Source organism: Myotis daubentonii, chromosome 2, assembly GCF_963259705.1.
Source record: "Myotis daubentonii chromosome 2, mMyoDau2.1, whole genome shotgun sequence".
In the NCBI taxonomy this organism is placed as follows: domain Eukaryota; kingdom Metazoa; phylum Chordata; class Mammalia; order Chiroptera; family Vespertilionidae; genus Myotis; species Myotis daubentonii.
Window position 1 is genome coordinate 121,820,514 of NC_081841.1, and position 12,189 is coordinate 121,832,702.

The window sequence follows — 12,189 nt, forward strand, 5'->3', positions numbered from 1 at the left end:
CAAAAATAATGGAGTCATATTTTTACACTTTTTCAGTTCTTCAGTCTATTTATAATTCAGACAATGCCTCTGAGAAATAATAAAATATATTTGAACTGAATAAAAGGTATGGAATCAAATTATGGGAGCTTAGGTTCAGTTATTTAAAAAGAGGCTGTTAATAATTAAGTTAGAGAATAAAAGATGGAACTCTAATGCATATCTGAAGAGAAATGTAATCTTAACTTTCAATGACCATCTAGTTTGGAAATATTGAGTGTTCATAGTTACAATCAATTTGAAATTCATGTAAAATATTATTTCTGCTTTACTTGAATCCAAATGATATATCTGAATACCAAAATTTCTCTCTTTTCTTTCTTACTTTTTGATAATTTTTTATTCCTGTACATTTAAGAAATCTATTGGGATGAAAAGTAAAATATGTGTGCCTTAAGAAGGTTGTTAGTAAATTATGATGATGCTTTCTTTGAACTTGAACTGCAGTCTAACAGAATTGCCCTGCACGGCAGAACACTTTTCTCTTCATGTTACTATACTCTCAAAACATTTTTTAATTAATTTAATTCAACACATTGATTTGGGCATTTTGAATGTTTAACTATTTAATATCATAATATGAAGGGAGGGAGAAATTTAAAGAGAGGGCAGTGGTAGCAATCCAGACACCTAGTGTTCCCCTGGGAACAATTTTAGAACAGAAAACATTCAATTAGATTTCAAGAAGGCTTGTCAAAAAACAGATACTATCAATGAACTGTGGAAATGCAAACAACTGACTCTTTGAGCCAAGAGGAAAGAGATACAATCAGCAAAACTGTTGACTGTGAAGGGAAAAAAAAAAAGGCAAAGAGGTTAAAGAGAATAAAAGCTTTTCAAATATATTGAAAAAGAGATAGAACACTAGAAAGTCAGACTGAAAATGAATAAGGAGGGAGAAATCCATGTTAGCTAAAGTGGCTCAAGACAGAACTGCTTTTAAAAATCTGTATCTGACAAGTTAAACACAGTTTGGGTAATTGGAACATAATTAAGACCTGGTTTATTAGAAACTGATGTAGGCAGCTGATGGTTTTTCTGCATACGAATACTCAGAACTTAGAATCCTCAAACATGCCTCTTGCTACCTGTACTGAAATGTCTATACAGTATTTTGCCATCCATGCTACTACCTTTATTTAGGACTGAAACCTAATTGTGCTTTCAGCCTCTGAACACTTCTATAAAATTAAAAATCAAGTAGAATGCATACAACTAGAAAATAAGATGGATTCAAGTCAGTAAGAATTAAGTTACTGATTTCCATCAACCCACAGAGGCAATGTGTGTAAGTGCTTAAGTGCATAGTCTATTGAGACAACTACCTTGGTTCGAACCTTTCTCTTACTGTTAACTGGCTGTGTGACTAATGACTAATGACTGACTGCTCTGGACCTTCTTTTCCTCATTTTTAAAATTAGACTTATCTGTTATGAGGATGAAAATAATGTAGTTCATGTAGTGCTCAATAATGTTAGCTATTATTATCAGAGTAAAACCTTCCTGCAATAAAAAAGAGAATGCTAGAATTCCAAGGCTGCATTTGAGTGACAAGAAAGTGAGATTAGAAGAGTTGGGCTTAACATATATTTTAATAATATAGTAACTCCAAATAGAAGTTCAATCAATGTAATTTAAATGAGTATTGCACAGCCTGGCATATATCTACCTAGAAAGATAAATAATTAAGCACTGAATTTTGCCTTATGTGTCAGAAGGAGAGCTAGGAAAAGCAATGAGGCTGAACAATGATAAATAAACAAAATTATTTAGTATGTTATATGGTGATAAATACTATAGAAAAAAGAAAAAATACAACTGAGTATGAGACTGAGGAAGAGTTGGTTGTTGGCAATGTTAAATAGTATGGTCAAGGTCACTTTCATTGGGAAGGCCAGGTTTAAGGAAACACTTGAGCCAAGACTTGTCTCCATATGGAGATTCTAATATTTTAGAATTCTAGCAAGTTATAGAAACTTAACACATTAATAACATAATACATTAATTTATTCATTTAATTTATTGGTCAGTCAGTCAGACAAAAACAAATATGTATAAGCACCTCTAGAAACAGGTGCTAAATAGACACTGGGGAGCAAGAAGACACAGCTTCTACCATAATATAAATTATCATCTAGTTGGGAGACAAACATTGACTTAATAAACACATAAACGCTTAATGCAACTGAAAAATAGCTACACGGTGTTAAGACAGCTTGTAATAGGAGGTTTGATTTAGATAGGGAATTCAGGGAAGGCTCCATTGAAATTTGAAGGATAACTAGGTGTTGACTAGTCAAATAAGGGAGAGAATTTATTCAGGTATAATAAATAACATGTGCAACATCACTGAGATGAAAAAAGTTTGCAAAGTAAGAGGCAAACTAAAAGAGCCGGTGGACTAGGGGCAGATAAGGGTGAAGTTCTGAGTGTGTGTTGGGGGATCAGGCAAGCCCTTTTAGGCCACATTAAGGAATTATACATTTTTCAGAAAGCAATTTTTGATGTAAGAAATGTCCAAACCTGTAGAGAATTTTTTATGAATTTATTTAAGCCACACTGTAGGATAATTACTGGGAAGAAAAATCTCAATGGGTTGAAAAGATGCTCCAGAAAAATGGCAGTTTTGCAGCTTATTTTATACAATCCAATAAAAAAAGAGACATAAGGAAGGGTTACATAAAATTCATTGGTGGTAGATTAGGGAGGTGGAAGGAAACAAAGCAGATCTCAGAGATTGGGTAAAGAGTAAAATGAAGAGTCAAATGCTTCTTTTACATTGATTGGTATAGTAAAAATTAACTTTTATAGCCCTTAGACATGGTATTTGGAGAACATGAAAACAACAAAAGGTTGTGTTCTCTTGCTCTGGTATGAAAGGTATAACCTGAGGGGTCCAGAAAAAAAAATTACTCTGATATTGCGAAGATACGTTATCTTAGATACAAAAAGACAATAGACAGGCTTACTTAAAATAAAGATTGACTTGTCAAGGAAGCTACAGGCCTAGGATGTGACTAGCACCATAACTTGGTTTTAGTTAGGAATTTTTATATTGAGAGAATCCTATTAGTTACTTTTGGTCTCTGAGTTTGTAAGACCCACCATGCAGGCCTCCCCTGAGCTTGTGAGGCTTAGTATGAGGTCCTCTTTTCAATTACACAATGAAGAGTGAAGGAGGGACTTTAAACTGGGGTATCATGTGACCTCATTTAGCTTTGAGAATTATGTAAAGTGAAAATTTGGGAGTCCAGTGAGAGATGATAATAGCTTGAATCAGAAGAAATCTAGTGCAGATAAGGGAATGGTGTTGGTGATGGATCAAATGTAGGAGTAAGAAAAAAATGAGTCATCAAACTTCTGAGCCTCTTGTTTGTGTATGTGAAAGTGTTATTGAGGAAATTGGGATATCCCTTTGTCCACTGAGTGCTGAGGATAAAGTCCTTATGATATCTCAAGGAAAACAATTTTCTGAGACTTTCACAAGGGAATGAGTGATTTTTATTTGCATGGAATTATATTCCTTGGCTTCTAAAGTCCCATTTCCCTTAGTTCAGTTGTAGAAGAAATGTAGTTGGAGTTTCCGTAAAGCTAAAAGCAAAGTTGGTGTCTAGAGTTTCTATTCTGTGTTGCAGCCAGATTCAGTTCATCATTAGACTAGTTGCAGTCCATCAGTCCATTGTGTGGGGGTCCACATAGTAGTGGGACATGTGGGCAAATGAAGGGGATCCAAGAGGGTACACCCCATGCAACAAGCCCCAAGCACATAAGAGAAAACCTGGTTTTCCTCCTTGATAAGATGGAAGTGAACAAACCCACCTATTAGGTTTGCTATGAGGATTAAAGAAGATAATGTAGGTTTAGGGGAAGGAAAATGTTCCTTTCTACCCTTAGATTCTGTGATTGGTCTAAGAATTAAATTGACACGAGATGGATAAGCAGAAGAAAAAATTCAATTATGTGTGTATACATGGAAGTTTCACAGATATGAGACTCAAAGGCAGCCAGATAGTTGAGACGTGTTTACCATCTAGAATCAAGGAAAGAGATAGAGGCCTGGAGCTTCTAAGTGGGGAGGGGGGCGTAATTTCAGGAAAGGAAGAAGAAATGTATTATAAACAATATTTGTTTTTTTTTATGCAGATAAACGAGGTGAAAACATTTATCTCTGATAGTATCTCCCTTGCTGGAACAAGTAAGCTTTCTAATAGAAATTTCTTTTATAAATGTAGATTTCTCCCCACAGATTGGGAAATTTGTACTTTCTTTAAGCAGTTAAAGAGGAGGTAAAGAGCTTTTCCTGAGTCTGGTTTGTGGGCCTTGATTACCTTCAGCTGAAAGTAATTCACATGCTAAAGTGACATATTTTGGGGTGGCAGGTTCTGAACTCCTTTAGCGTGAAGTGCTGAAACATTATATGTGCTCAATAAATGAAAATAATTACTTTATTAATTCAATCTGAAAATTATCACCATTGTAGAATTGAGGAGATGATATAACAAAAAAATCAATATTCTCTCAGACTGTAAATCTTTATGGAAGAGAAGAAGAAAGCAGCAAGCATACCTAAATTTTAATTTGCAGATTTATTCATCTCAGAGTTTTATTCACAGGTTCACATGCACATAAACCTACATGTATACATGGGTGCATCCTTCTTCACTGGAAGTTCATGGTTAGATGATCCATCCAATTTGACACAGGTCTCTATTGAAAGCCTCAATGGAAATTTGATTACAAAATCCCCAAGCTTTGGATCATGTTGATATCTCTTTTAGAAGATCCAAGAAGCTTTTGCAGCTCTTTCTGTTTAGCTTTTGTATCATTTCATTTATGATAATTTTACCAAGTGACTTTCATCAATGTCAGTATCTGTTTAATTTTGCTTGACTCTATTAGCTAATGCTTAGCCAGTGCTGGAATATTGATCTCAGATAATCTACTGAGCTTTGCACAAGATGGCCCCAATGTTTGTCATCTATCTTTTGTTCTTAGTCCGATTTCAACTTCAAAAATTTATTTGTTAAGTCATGTTTTCAGGCAGTCTCTGAAAAACCATTCATTAATTCTTTTCCTAAACTTCCATGATTGATTTTTAACATAGGCATAATTGTTAAATCATTATTCTCTAATAACTATTCATAATCAGTAATGTGCTTTACAAAGGTAATTGTTATTCCTAACTTTGCTATGGTGATTTATCATCATTGATCACTGCTGCCATTGCTTTTGTAAAATTAGTATTGAAGTAGCCTCTGTAAAAGTTTGGCCTCGATGGCTTTCACAATGGTAACAGTAATTTCTATTTTAGTCTAATATTCTTCACAGCTCTCATTCACCAGGCATGTGGACAAAACGGGCCCACATTTTAAACCTAATAAGCTCAGGGGAGGCCTTGGTGGTGGCCTTACAAACTCAGACACCTAAAACAACCACAAAGGATGGTCTGAAATGAAAAATTTTTAACTAAAAGTAGCTTATGGTGGATAGTTATGTTGGAGGCCCTATGTTCCCAAAGTTCAATTTTTGCCTTAACTGAGCCTGTTTATTTTCATCTACATTCTACAAGATATCTTTAGAATATCAAAGTATTTTCCTTTTTCCGGAACCACCAAAGAAGAGGCACCACTCTGCACAGACAACAAATACCCTCATTATTATTTAGTTGTTGTTTTTGTTGTTGTTAATCTTTATCAATGAGAGTATAACAGATGTCTACCTTTTTTCTTCGCATTTTGCCTCCTCCACCCAGTTTCCTTCTGCCCCAGGCCTTTATCACACTATTGCCTCTTTCCATGGACAATACATTTATTCATATAAGTATTTGGTTAATCTCTTTCGTTCTTTCCTTCCTGCTTCCCCCCGATATCAGTGTGTTCCATGTTTCCATGACTCTGAGTCTATTTTACTTTTATTGTTGATAGTATTACAATATCTCCCATTTTTCCTCCCTTTACCCCCCTCTTCCAAGCCACTATCCACTCTTCACTATCCTATTGCCCATGTCCATGGGCTATGAATGTAGTTGGTTTATCTCTTCTTGTTCCACAAAACCCATATTGAGTTATATCAGTCTTTCCTTGACTCCATGCTTTGGGTCTTATTTTATTGATCAATTCATTTTGTTCATTAGATTCCACAAATCAGTGAGATCATGTGACATTTGTCTTTTTCAGATGGCTTATTTCACTTAGCATAATATATTCCAGGTCCATCCACGCTGTCCCAAAGGGTAAGAGACCCTTCTTTTTCACAGCTGCTTAGTATTCCATAGTATAAATGTCCCACAGATTTTTTATCCACTCATCTACTGATGGACACTTGGGCTGTTTCCAAATCATAGCTATTGTAAATAATGCTGCTATGAACATAGGGGTGCATATATTCTTTCTGGTTGGTGGTTTGGGGGTTTTAGGATATATTCCCAGAAGTGGGATCACTGGGTCAAATGGAAGTTCCATTTTTAATTTTTTGAGGAATCTCCATACTGTTTTCCATAATGGCTGTACTAAGCTGCATTCCCAATAGTAGTGAACTAGTGTTCCCTTTTCTCCACATCCTCACCAGAACTTGTTGTTTATTGATTTTTTAAAAATATATTTTATTGATTTTTTACAGAGAGGATGGGAGAGGGATAGAGAGTTAGAATCATCGATGAGAGAGAAACATGGATCAGCCGCCTCCTGCATGTACCCTATTAGGGTTGTGCCATCAACCAAGGTAGATGCCTCTGACTGGAATCAAACCTGGGACCCTTAAGTCCACAGGCCAACGCTCTATCCATGAGCCAAACTGGCCAGGGCTGTTTGTTGATTTTTTTTATGATAGCTATTCTGACAGTTGTGAAATGATATCTCATTGTGGTTTTAATTTGCATTTCTCTGATGATTAGTGACTTTGAGTATTTTTTCATATGTATCTTGGCTACATATGTATGTCCTCTTTGGAGAAATGTTTATTCAGGTCTTGTGCCTATTTTGAAATTAGATTGTTTGTCTTCCTTTGGCTGAGTTATATGAGTACTTTATATATTTTGGATATTAACCTGTTATCAGACATATCATTGACAAATATATTCTCCCATACAGTGTGTTCACTTTTCATTTTGATGGTGGTTTCTTTTGCTGTGCAGAAGTTTCTTTATTTTGATATAGTCCCATTTTCTTATTTTCTATTTAGTTTCCTTTGTCCTAGGAGATGTATCCGTAAACATATTGCTACAAGAGATGTGTGAGATTTTACTACCTATGGTTGCTTCTAAGAATTTTTATGGTTTCTGGTCTTACATTTAAGTCTTTTATCCATCTTGAGTTTATTCTTGTGTATGGTGTAAGTTGGTGGTCTAGTTTCATCTTTTTGCATGTGTCTGTCCAGTTTTCCCAGCACCATTTTTTTGAAGAGACTGTCTTGACTCCATTGTATGTTCCTGCCTCCTTTGACAAAATTAATTTACCATAATGGTGTGGGTCAATTTCTGGGGTCTTTGTTCTGATCCATTAGTCTATATGCCTGTTCTTCTGCTAGTACCAGGCTGTTTTTGTTATGGTGGCTTTGTAGTATAGTTTGATATACATTATTGTGGTCCTTCCTACTTCTTTCTCCTTTCTCAGATAGCTGAAGCTATTTGAGGTCTTTTATGGTTCCATATAAATTTTTGGAGTGTTTGTTCTAGCTCTGTGAAGTATGCCATTGGTGTTTTAATAGGGATTGCATTGAATCTATAGATTGCTTTGAGTACTATAGACATTTTAATGATGTTAATTCTTCTAATCCATGAATATGGTATATGCTTTCATTTATTTGTATCTTCCTCTATTTCTTTTTTCAATGTCCTACAGTTTTCCAAGTACAGGTCTTTTAACTACTTGGTTAATTAAGTTTATGCCTAGGCATCTTAATTTTTGTTGTTGCAATGGTAAATGGGACTGATCTTTTAGTTTCTCTTTCTGACAGTTTATTACCCTATATAATAAAAGCCCAGTGACCAAATGGTGGAAGAACCAGAACAACTAGTCGACCAGTCAGTATGACATGCACTGACCATCAGAAGACAGACACTCAATGCAGGAGCTGCCCCCTGTGGTCAGTGTGCTCCCACAGTGGGAGCACCGCTCGGCTGATCAGGATGAGTGGTGCTCCCACAGCAGGCCGATCCCCACAGGCCATGCCCCACATCAGTGCATGAATGCATGCACTGGGCCTCTAGTTGGTATATAAAAATGCCATTGATTTCTGGATGTTGATTTTGTATTGTGCTACCTTGCCAAATTCATTTATTATGTCTGGTAGTTTCCTGGTGGGGTCTTTAGGATTTTCTATGTACAATATCATGTCATTTGCTAATAATGACAGTTTTACCACCTCCTTTCCAATTTGGATGCTTTTTATCTCTTCTTGCCTAATTGCTGAGTCTAGGACTTCCAGAATAAGAGTGGTAAAAGCAGAGATCCTTGTCTTTTTCCGGTTCTTAATGGAAACACTTTTAGTTTTTGCCCATTGAGTATTATGTTGGCTGTAATTCTGTCATATATGACCTTTATTAAATTGAGGTATGATCTCTCTATAACTTCTTTACTGAGAGTTTTTATCAAAAATGGTGCTGGATTTTTTTTTTTTGCCTGATTGATTTTTTTAAATTAAATCTTTATTGTTCAGATTATTACAGTTGTTTCTCTTTTTCCCCCCCATAGCTCCCCTCCACCAGGTTCCCACCCCACCCTCTGCCCTCGCCTGCCCCTCACTGTCCTCATTCATAGGTGCGCGATTTTTGTCCAGTCTCTTCCCGCACCCCACACACCCCTTTCCCCTGCCCGAGAATAGTCTGTCCACTCCCTTTCTATGCCCCTGGTTCTATTATATTCACCAGTTTATTCTGTTCATCAGATTATTTATTCACTTGATATTTAGATTCACTTGTTGATAGATGTGTATTTGTTGTTCATAATTTGTATCTTTACCTTTTTCTTCTTCTTCCTCTTCTTAAAGGATACCTTTCAGCATTTCATATAATACTGGTTTGGTGGTGATGAACTCCTTTAGCTTTTTCTTGTCTGTGAAACTCTTTATCTGACCTTCAATTCTGAATGATAGCTTTGCTGGGTAAAGTAATCTTGGTTGTAGGTTCTTGTTATTCATCAATTTGAATATTTCTTGCCACTCTCTTCTGGCCTGTATAGTTTCTGTTGAGAAATCAGCTGACATTCCTATGGGTACTCCCTTGTAGGTAACTGACTTTCTTTCTCTTGCTGCTTTTAAGATTCTGTCTTTGTCTTTTGCTCTTGGCATTTTAATTATGATGTGTCTTGGTGTGGTCCTCTTTGGATTCCTTTTGTTTGGGGTTCTCTGTGCTTCCTGGACTTGTAAGTAAGTCTATTCCTTTCACCAGGTAGGGGAAGTTTTCTGTCATTATTTCTTCAAATAGATTTTCAATATCTTGCTCTCTCTCTTCTTCTGGCACCCCTATAATTCTGAAGTTGGTATGCTTAAAGCTGTCCCAGAGGCTCCTTACACTATCTTTGTATTTTTGGATTCTTTTTTCATTTTGCTTTTCTGGTTGGGTGTTTTTTGCTTCTTCATATTTTAAATCTTTGACTTGATTCTTGTGATCCTCTAGTCTGCTGTTGGATCTCTGTATAATATTCGTTATTTCAGTCAGTGTATGCTTAATTTCTAGTTGGTCCTTTTTCATAACCTCAAGGGTCTCACTAGATTTCTTGAGGGTCCCACTAAATTTATTGGCAGTTTCTAGAAAATTCTTGAAAAACCTTATAAGTGTGGTTTTGAACTCTATATCCAGTAGTTTGCTTTCCTACATTTCTGTCACTTGTGACCTGTTTCTTTGTCTCCACATTTTTTTAAAATATATTTTATTGATTTTTTACAGAGAGGAAGGGAGAGGGATAGAGAGTTAGAAACATCGATGAGAGAGAAACATCAATCAGCTACCTCCTGCACACTCCCCACTGGGGATGTGCCCACAACCAAGGCACATGGCCTTGACCGGAATCGAACCTGGGACCCTTCAGTTTGTAGGCTGATGCTCTATCCACTGAGCCAAACCGGTCAGGCTGTCTCCACATTTTTTATGCTTCCCTGTGTTGATAGAGTGGCTTTCTGTGCTAGGTATCCTATAGGGCCCAGTGGCTCAGCCTCCCCAATTACCTGAGGTGGACACTCTTGGTGCACCCCTTTGTGGGCTTTGTGCACAGTCTTGTTGTAGTTAAGCCTTGATTGTTGTAGGTATCACTGGGAGGAATTGACCTCCAGGCCAATTGGCTGTGAGAATCAGCTGTGTCTATCAGGGTGCTGGAGACACCCTTCTGGGGCAGGACTTGCTTCAGTAGGGGCTTTGGTGCTCACTGAGTCTGCCCCTTGAGTGTGTCCCTTATGGATCTGAGAAGTTGTAATCTGGATGGTCCCACTCTGACCACTGGTTCTTGGATCTGTAAGGAGGTGCTAATTTAGCCTCTGCCTGAGGCTACCCAGCAGGAGCTATGGAGAGATCTGCAGATTCCTCTTATTTTTGGACGGTTTGGAGGTGCCCAGATGAGGCCCAGCTGTGAAGCAATGAAAGCTACTGTGGGGTCTTGGGCCTTCTTTTGGAAGTTCTGGTTCTCTCTGACCCAGCTGTAGTTTGTTAGGTAATTTTCAGATTTTAAAGGGCCAGGCCTTTCATATGCAAAAGCCTCTGAGCACAGCTTGTGTGGAGCGGGGTCTCAAGGGATCAACAGGGCAAAGCAAGAAGCTATGGCTGCTCTTCAGCCCTACCCTAAGAGGCCCCACGTCTCAGTGTTCCGGTAATTACTGCAAGCACCTCTAAGAGAAAGCCGCCCTCGAGTTCCAACTGCTGCCAGACAGTCCAGTTTCTCCCTGTATGAGTCTGGGTCCCCAGAGACTCACCTGGAACTGGAGTTCAGAGCAGGCGGGAGCTTGAGACTCCCTCCCAATTGAAAAAGACAACCGCATCCTCGTGTGCCTCCCGTACCTCTGCACTTTACTTCCACACCTCCTCTGAGTCTCAGTGTGCTTTTCTCTTTCCTTCTAGTTATAGAATTTCCACCCCGCCAGCCCTCCTGTGGTTCTAGATGGTGTCCATTTTGTCTTTTAGTTGTATTTTTGAAGTGGTTGTGTGAGGCAGAAATTTCTGGTGTTTACCTATGCTGCTATCTTGGTTTCCTCAATGGTGCTGGATTTTGTTGAATGCTTTTTCTGCATCTATTGATTGATGATGTGGTTTTTATATTTCAATTTGTCTATGAGTTGTATCATGCTTATTGATTAGTGAATTGTACTAGCTTTGCATCCCTGGAATAAATCCCACTTGAGCATGGTGTATTATCTTTTTAATACATTGCTGGATCAGATTTGCTAAAGTTTTGTTGAGGATTTTATCATGTGTTCATCAGGAATATTGGCCTGCAATTTTCTTTCTTTGTAGTGTCTTTATCTGCTTTTGGAATTAGGATGATGCTGGCTTTGTAAAAAGAGCATGGAAGTGTTCATTCTTCTTGAAATTTTTTGGAATAGTTTGATGAGAATAGGTGTTATTTCTTCTTTGGTAAAAACTCCCCTTTGAAGCTGTCCAGACCAAGGCTTTTGTTTGCTGGGAGTTTCTTGATTATTGTTTCAATTTCTTTCATTGTTAATCATCTGTTCAGGTTTGCTCAATCTTCCTGATTAAATTTTGGAAGGTTGTATATTTTTAGAAATTTTTCCACTTTATCATAATTGCTCAATTTGTTGGCATATAGATGATTATAATACTTTCTTACAATCCTTTGTATTTCTGTGGTGTCAGTTGTTACTTTACCTCTTTCATATCTGATTTTATTTATTTGTGTCCTCTCTCTGTGTTTCTTGATGAGTCTGGATAAAGGTTCATCAATCTTGCCCATCTTTTCAAAGAACCAGCTATTGGTTTCATTGATCCTTTGTATTGATTTTTTTTTAGTCTCTATGTCATTTATTTCTGCTTTGATCTTTATCCTTTCCTTCCTTCTACTTACTCTGGGCTTGTTGTTCTCTTGCTAATTCTTTTAGTATTAGGTCTAGTTAGTTTATTACAGATTTTTCTTATTTCTTGAGGAAGGTGGGTAGTACTATGAACTTCCTTACTGTTGATTTTGGGTTGTGTGTTCATTTTTATTTGTT